Source organism: Neofelis nebulosa, chromosome 4 (genome assembly GCF_028018385.1).
Source record: "Neofelis nebulosa isolate mNeoNeb1 chromosome 4, mNeoNeb1.pri, whole genome shotgun sequence".
NCBI lineage: Eukaryota > Metazoa > Chordata > Mammalia > Carnivora > Felidae > Neofelis > Neofelis nebulosa.
In genome coordinates, this window is record NC_080785.1 from 97,406,234 (window position 1) to 97,415,300 (window position 9,067).

Genomic DNA, 9,067 nt, shown 5'->3' on the forward strand with positions numbered 1-9,067 from the left:
CAAGTAAATGGAAAGGAATAGGGCTCAAAGGCAAAACTGGGGGACCCCTCTGAGAAAATTTATAATGGTCTTCATTCTTGTCTTAGGACAAGCTTTTAACGTGAAGCTTACAGACAACATTGATCAACTGATACTGCAGTTTGCACAAATTATTTGTTTTCTACTGTGTTTTTCATGATGCTTCCGCTTTGGATCATAACTCCTTTTATTTTGTGCATTAGAGAGTCTAAACTTACGTGTTTCTAATACACACAATTTATAAAGTAAATGTACCCTAGGAATTATATTACATACGCAGTTAGATACAAATATAATTTTGAAAGGGAAAGGTTAAAGTGTTAGATCCTTCTAACTGGTAGTTCAAGCTCCTCAACATTTCTGTGTTCCTTTCTCCACTGGGAATGCGTTTCTTTCTGAGGAGACAGAAATGCTTGAAAGTTAATTCATTAAACAAAGGAGCTCTCATATATGTATGTATGTATGTGTATATATGTATATGTATGTGTATGCACACACACACACATATATATATATATTATGCATTGATATATATATATATATATATATATATATATATGCATAATTAAAACACCAATCTGGATGGTTGATTCTGTCATGGGGCTTTTTAATTTCAGGGCAAAATTAGTGAAATTAGTATTCTGTCTCATCAGAACAAGCAAGGAGATCAAAATGGACACGGTGTTAAATGTATCTGGGAGTAGCCTCTTTCCGCTGCTGTTCTGTAAGGGGGATTAAAGGGACTTTCTCAGTTCAATGAAAAGAAAATTGGAGGGGCACCTGGGTGGCTTAGTGAGTTAGGTGTCCAGCTCTTGATTTTGGCTCAGGTTATGATGTCACAGTTCCACGGGATTGAGCCCTGCATAGGGCTCCTTGCTGGGCATGCAGCCTGCTTGGGATTCACTCTCTCCCTCTTTCTCTGCCCCTCCCCTGCTCATGTACGTGCTCTCTCTCTCTCTCTCTCTCAAAAAAAAAAAATTAATTAATTAAATTGAAAATCACTTGCTCAGTGTTTAGTTTGTGCTTTTGTTTGTAGAGCATAAACAAATAATATTTGGTGACAGTCTATTTACCTGCCACCAGTGAGTGACAAGGGACGAGAGGGAGAGGACACATGGCCCTGGCTGAGTCATGGCAGCAGACTCATCAGTGTATCAAACCTTATAGAACAAGCGAAGGCTGACTGGAAGGGTGGTTTTGTGACTTGAGAAATGGTTGCTCTGATGACACCCTTCAAAAGATAAAATAATGAATTAATAGGTTCTCTGGGAGTCACTTGGCTAGGGATTAAGGGCCCAGCCAAACAACTGTTAGAAAAGTAAAAGTCTGACGGAATTAGCCAATGGCTTTTGTGTTCCCAGAACTCATTTTTCTCATCCTCTTTTTCCTTTCTCCCTGTCTCCCTTTCATCGTATCCCCACCAGTTCAGTCCTCACGTGACCAAAAGTAACAGGATCACAGGTTCCGTCCTCAAAAGCTTATCGGTGCTCGGTGCTCGCGCTCCAAGGCGCACGTACATGACAACATTTCCACCCAATTTCAGCAAGCGACCAAAGCCTGGCCTTCGGCACCCCTGCCCCCCACCCCTGCCCATAACCAGAAAGAAACAGTGACAGGATTATCTGGAAAACGAAGTAGCTGCCAGATACTGTTAAAATTTCCAGACCTTGAAAAATAGAAATGCATCTTCTCTCCAGATTGTGCATTCGGTTCACAGAAGCCTCCATGTGACCGGCTCTATGCGCTCACTCAAGTTTTGAGACATCTGGATGAAGCCTGCAAGTGTTTGGTGCAAAGTGCCCATTTAGTCATCATAAAAACAAATTTACCATGTGACAAACCGAAGGCAGAACTCTTCGTTAAGGTCAGGCCAGAAAATGAATTAAAGGAACTAATTTTTACCTCCCCAGGTACAGGCTTTGGGCTGGGTCGAAGAATCCAGTGTAACGCATCAAAGTGAATTAAAAACTGCCTGTGGACTTAGAATTGCTCTTCCTAAAGAAAAGCACCCAAAATGAGACTCTGGGCCCGAGATATAAAGAACTTGAAGCTTTGAAACAAAGGGGTAAAACTGGTTCCAGTTGCTTCCTATAATATATTCGTTTTCCCTTGTGGAAAATGATGATTTCCAAACACAACAGTCTTTTAATCCAAGAACCTGACCGAATATTTGTTCAACTGTTGTCTGAAAAGAGTTTGGCTTTCACACATCACTTACCACCCCTGGATTCAGGAGAGACTAAGTCGGCTATTCAAGCATAGTCCAACTCACGAAGGAAGAGATTTCAGCTCGGTGACTTTCAGTCCATCTTCCAAAACACAGTTAATAGTCTATAAGAGGCTTTGCTAAAGACGTATTCCCTGTCTACAACTTCAAAAGAAGTTCACATCTAAATGCTCTAAAATCTATATTGATATACATGGTATTTTCAAAGTTTACTCTAAAGAAAATCTTCTAGCTTTCCTATTTCTGACTGTGAATGCCCCTGCTATTTCAAACAATTTGGGACCATATCCTGTGATACATAAAAATCAGTACTAGGCATAACTATTCCAAAAGTGGCAATAATGTCAAACCTTTATTCTGAAATCTATTCTGAAAACTGAAATATGAGGAAAAAATTGAACATCTACCCTTCCTTTTTAAAAAGAAACTGTAGCTGATGTCTGATTAATAAAAGAAGGTGCTTTCCTCAGAGAAGAATGCCAGCTAACAAGTGGAAATTATGACATTTAAAAATCATTTTCTTCACAGTAAGTGAAATAGTTTGCAACTCAGTGACCTTCAATTCCTCTTTGCATCTAACAGTTGATATTCCACAAGGATCTGTGTTAATTCATAACACTAATAAATGAAGAAATAGAATTGCCTGAAACCTACAGTTTTCTAGGCAAAGAAGCTCAGTAGATTCCCAAACTATTAGGTGAAATTTGTTGGGGTGCCAAAAAGTGATCCTGAAATTTTCAAGTGCCAAAAAGTGATCCTGAAAAGTATTTGCTCATCACAAAGAGATTAAAATGAGTGAGGTCACTACCTGAACCAAGTGATCGAATTTAGCAACACTGCTCGACCCAAAACCAAAACTTAGGTAGCTCTTGCTATGATGCAATATAAGGGGCACAGTGTCACTGTAAGTGTTCTTGCCAAAAATGAACAAGTTAAGCAATTAAAAAAAAAGCCAATCAAATCAAACCAAAGATATGAAAAGAAAGTTTTAAAAAAAGTTAAAAAGAAACCACAAAAGTTCAGAAGACTGATCTAGATTTTTCAAGACCAAAAAACCAACAACAACAACAACAACAAACAAACAAAACAAAAGACAAATGCAACACACAAATCTTAATTGGATTGTGGTTTCAAAAAAAAACCCATAAAAAATATTGAAAAGAAAGTTTAGGGTACAATTGGAAATATTTAAATATGAACTCACTATTAGAAAAAATAAGGAATCATTGATCATCCCCATTAGTGTGATATTGACATTGTCAGTTACCTGAGAGAACATCGTTTTTGGAGATGCTGGAGTATTCAGGAGTGAAAAGTGAAGATGTCTTCAAGATAACTTATGAATGGTTCAGTGTTCATCATATTTAGATCAGGGATTCTCAGCCTTGCCACGACTGATATTTTGGGTTGGATAATTCTTCGCTGTGGAGAATACACGACTGTGTCCAGTACATTACAGGATGGTTAACAGGGTCCCCGGTGAAATCAGTATCACATACTGCTCCCCACCCCCCACCCCCGGCTGTGACAACCAAGATGTCTTCAGAAATTGCTAAATATTCCCCCGAGGCCTAAACTGTCCCTGGTTTAGAACCACTGACTTAGATAAAGCAAAACTGAATACTTAAATAATTTGAAGATAGCAACATGTTAACAATTGTCGGATCTAGGTATATGGTATTCACTAAGCTAATCTTTCACCTATGGTGGATACATGGGTAATCAATATACTATTCTTCCAATGTTTCTGTAAATTTGAAGGTTTTCCACCCAACAGGTGGGGAGAAAAAATGATGTCTTGGCCTCACTCCCAGAAATTCTTAGTTGGCTTTGGATGGGGCTAGGTGTTTTTATTTTTCAAAAGGTCTCCAAGTGATTGTAATAAGCAGCCGGGTTGGGGACCACCAGATTCAAATGATTTTGCAATATGCCATCAGAGTTTTGATGTGCTCTAGGAAAATAAAATGGAAACTATAAAATAGGAAATATAAAATGAAAAATAATGGTACATAATGTTTAATTCACACCTCATGTATATGAACAGGGAAAATATCTTTTTACTAGTTGGTATCCACAGAAGAAAGTGGGATTAAGAGCAGGCAGTGTGACCTTGCCAGTCAAAATGTGGTCCATGGATCTGCAGCTCCTCAGGCCACACCCCCAGACTTACTGAATCGGAATCTGCAATTTGGCAAAATCCCTGTGGATGATGCTATGCACATTCAGGTTTGAAAAGTGCTTCCTAATACACCAAGAGACAGCTGAGCTAACTGGGTCTTTGAGTAGTCACATCACTGAGAGATAAAGTCAAAGCAGCTAAATGTAGAAAACTTTCAGTCAAATAAACTAGAGTGTACAAAGCTTGATTTCACTGACTCATAGTTTTGGTGTTATATACAGGCCTGGGCCACAAGGCCGGGGTTTGCTTTCGTCCTCTGGAATGGCACCTTCTCTTGAGATGATGCTTTTCTCGTGACCGAAGCTACCCTCATTAATTTCATTCTCAAAACTTCGTGAGTGCTGTTTCTTCATGTTCCACAAATTATCTGCACCAGAAATCAACACCCTCAAAATTTACTGCCTATTTTCCTAGAACTAGAAATACCTTCAGCATTTGCAGTAGAATGATCTACCAAAGGCAGCTAAGTAGCAGAAAAAGTCAAGAACGTTTGTTTGTTTGTTCGTTTGTTTGTTTCACGACGGAAGACACAGAAATAAAGATTTCTCTCCACGGCTTCACATCCGAGGATTTGATCTCTTCTGATGATGCGGTTTCTGGTGTCCTTGCCGTCACTCCCCGCACCCTATTGGGTGAGGCAGAAATAAAGGCCAGGAAAATGGATGATCTCCACTCTCACCCAACAGAAAATAGCTCTAAGATATACTTTCTATTCCTGCATCCCTTTCTCTGTTAAATGTTTCAAGAGATGAAATATTCATTGCATCCCTTTGACTACTTCAGAGCACAACAGGCTTCTCGTTAGGAAATATTTTTGGTAACTCTAACAAATTTTTTCCGTGTACAATTCCATCTAATTATCCTGTACTACAACCATTTAGAGGACCCAAGCCAGCCCTTCTCTGTCGCTACAGCCGCCAAATATAGCTCCTGGAGTCAGGCTCAGCTACAGCGCCCCTCTTAGTCATAACCCAGGTGCCCAAGCCGCGGAGAACGCAGCGACAAGAGGCACACTGAGTAGGTGAACTACTCCTCTTTTCTCTGTACCTCCTACATTTCATCTGAAAGTTGAGGGGGAGAAGAATTCAGTGCGATTTCTCAAGTAGAAAAGGGATTTACCTTTCACATTCCTCTACATGACTCAATATCTAATCTGCTCTTCCTTCTTAGGAATGTAAAGAATTCCTTTTTTTTTTTTTTTTTGGTAAAAGCAGCATTATTGGAGTCTAGATTTTTCTCTCTATGTCCCAGTTTTCCAAGGAACACTGTCTATTGGAAAGAAATTGTTCTGCTACTGCTATCATTTGAAATACCAGCCATCTTATTGAGCTGAATCTGAATGTGTGCAGTGAGTAGAGAGTTTTGCTTTGTAATTTTTTTTTCCCCCAATTTTGTGTGTTGCTTCAAAAGGATGCCCTCGGAGGCCTAAGGGGTTAATTTGCTTTTAGAATCGAAAGAAATGCAAATGACGCAAAGCAAACAGAAGTAAACATTTAAATCTTCTGGTTGGAAAGGCTGTGTAGTTAATTAAAAAAAGAGGAAGCCACCACTGGTTTGCATGAGAATTTGTGGGAAGGCTGCCCATTGTTAAATTAGGAGCATCCATTCATTGCTGAATTTGATTTCACCACACTCTTTGCTTTAGTTCTTGAGTGGGAGCTAAGCCAGTTTCGAGATTTACAGTCTTCCCCATCTGCTTGCGCCAACACATGGATCTTGAGAAGGTGTTCGATGGTGTTTAAGATGTTTTCAATAAGAAAAACCTGTTTGTAGGGTTAAGTTCACTTTTTGTCCCCTCCTTTTAACTTTCATTTGGCTATGAACTTGGCTTCTTTGTTCTTTCATGACTAATATTACCATCTGTGACATTACATATCAACATAGCAATGTAACGTATTAAGCACAGGAAAACTCGGAATGCTTGAGTTCATCCAAGCATTTGTTACTTAAAGTTCCAGGACTGCTTTCAAGCCACCTGAAGCATTTCCCGAGTTCCCACCGACATAATATAATTAAGCAAAGCAATTTTGTCTCATTAGAAATTGGAACCACACAGCGTCCCTCAGCAATTGCTCCCTAAGCTGTCTCTAACAGCAACGCCTAGCTCGCAATAGCTTTTGCCACCATTGGGTGGCCTCTTGTGGAAGCACTCGCTGGAGATCTACCGGGTCCAAAGATAAGCGGCTTGACAGAGTTATCTTGTATCCTTTTTGGAATCTGAGGTTTTCCACAATGATCGCCCATCATGGGTCTGAACCTACGACCTCCTTCTCCAGGCATCATGGGTCTATGCAAAGCAGGTGTTGAGACGGAGGCCAGGAGATGGATAGGGAACATTGTACTACCTGGGGAGGGAAGACACACGGGGACTTAGAGAGAGAGCTTGAAAAATTATGTATTACAATGGATTGATCTTCAGGTATGTGATCAAAATGAATAACCGCCTAGTGCTTAGCTCATATCCGCCTTTCAAAATAATGTCGTTAATTTATACTTATGTGACCTAAGCCAATGAAGACATTGATTTTCTGTTTCGTATCACATATTTCAGTAAGTGTAAAATATGCCCTAAATTCTGTTGGGTTCTGCAGAGGCGCTGTAGTTCAGGAGAGCTGCAGGGCAGCCAGGAAACCACTGGAGCTATGTATGGATAGCACAGGGTGCAGGGCACAGCTTGCTGTGTTGTCTCCATGTTCTTTTACAAACGATTTTCTAAAGGGGTTTTGGTTCAGGTTTACTTGTAGGTGAAAACACGCCGGGAAAAGTTGGTTGCCATTTTGGGGACTTGCCTAGTTGGCGAATCACCACTTGCTCTTACCCTAACACACATATGGTGAGACAGAGTCCTAGCAACGCCACTATCAGCCAGCTTTGGAACATTCTTGAGCAGGAGAGACTTGCCAAAAATTACCGCACTGGCAAAGATGGAGAACTGCATAGCTATACGTGTCAGGCTAACATTTTCTATGACTAGACTGAATATCGTCAGTGCCTTCTTTTCACTGTCTCACAAACCTTCTGATACTTTGAAGTTCTCCTATCAATTGTTTGCTTACCGTTCAGACTAAAGTGATCTGTTTGAATAAAAGACATAAATGACATTTAACCGACCAGAAGAACATTTTCCAATATGTGAGTTTTGACTCATAGGTGGGTCATGAAACCAAGTGAGAGAGCCTTGAACAGCGCTTTGTAGTGAAATGGAATAGAATAAAAAATATCCATGTGCATTGCACACAATAAAGGTAAGTAGTATTTTACGCAAATGTTTCATTTTGATCTATAAACATACTTTCTAAATATACGTATATTTGCATACATATATATAGTGAGTCATGCTAAAAAATTGTATTTCTTATGTTAAATCTTGGTCCAAAGTTCAAAAGCCACTGCTTTAAATTATAACTACTCATTTTTTCTTCACTTATTATGAGAAAATTTATCTTAATATATGTGTGAATGCATTGAGTTTTTCTTTTGTAGAAAAATAACCATAACCTAAATTGAGAGATGGTCTAGGAGGTCATGCAGATGTAATTCAGCCTGTTGTATTGCCTTGAGGTGAAACTGTTAGTCCCAAACCTAAGGAGAGACTATAGAATGGGGAAAATAGCATAGTTGAACCATTTTTATCAACCAGGTCATTACCAACTGCTCACAGTGTGCTCATCAATGTGCCTTGCAACACCCAGACTAATAAACCAGTCCCACTTAGACCTGCCCTCGGCTGTCAGCTCTCAGTTTCTCATTGGTGTGAGAATCCCCAACATCTTATCTATCTCCCTCTTTCCAGGCTGCCCCTGACTCCCAGACTCCATCCAGACGCTGCAAGGGTCTTTCTAAGGGGCAGACCTGTTCATTTCATTGCTGTCTCTAAACCCGTGAATGTCCATTCTAGAAGACAAGAGGCTTGTACAGAGTCACATGACCAACCACAGAGAGGTGAAGACTCTACTCTCTTAGCTTTTCACTCTCACCTCACCGTCTCTCCATTCCCAAATGCTTCCTCGTCTGTTGGAATCCCCATATAGGGCATCTTCCCCCCCATCAGAGAAAGAATTAGTCTCTTCAAGTAGGTTGGAAAACCGAGAAGAGCGCTGCTATCCGCTGCCTAATCTGTGTGTGTTTGGCTCGAGAACGGAGGCCTCGGGGTGAAGTCAGGCTGCTTTGCTTTTCCACCTTATCTGGTATTAGTATGGCAGAGGCTTCTCAGGACCTCGTGTTCGTGTTACCATAATTATTAAATCACTGGCATGCTGGTAAATGATTAACTGTCAGTGGAGAAGAGTTAGGGTAGGGTAAGGCAGACCTGATCGGTAGCATTCGACAGTTTCCACGCCTTACAGACGCCCCAGTGTGGCCGATTTGAAGCTGCCAACAGGATGTCACCGAACGTGGAAGTAGGAAGACACGTACAGTGGCCCACCATTGGACAACATACCCACCCTCCAGATAAAACACATAACCGTGAAAGGTAATAAAATAGTGATACACGTTGAGCATTAATTACCTTTGTCTCTGATATAATTTCTTTGGGTCTAGGTGTATGTAATTTAATTTTCAAGAATGGCTGTGTTTAACAGCTAGCTTGCAGGACTCCTTGAAGTTTTAACAAGCCAAAGTCAGTACCCCACCGCATAATC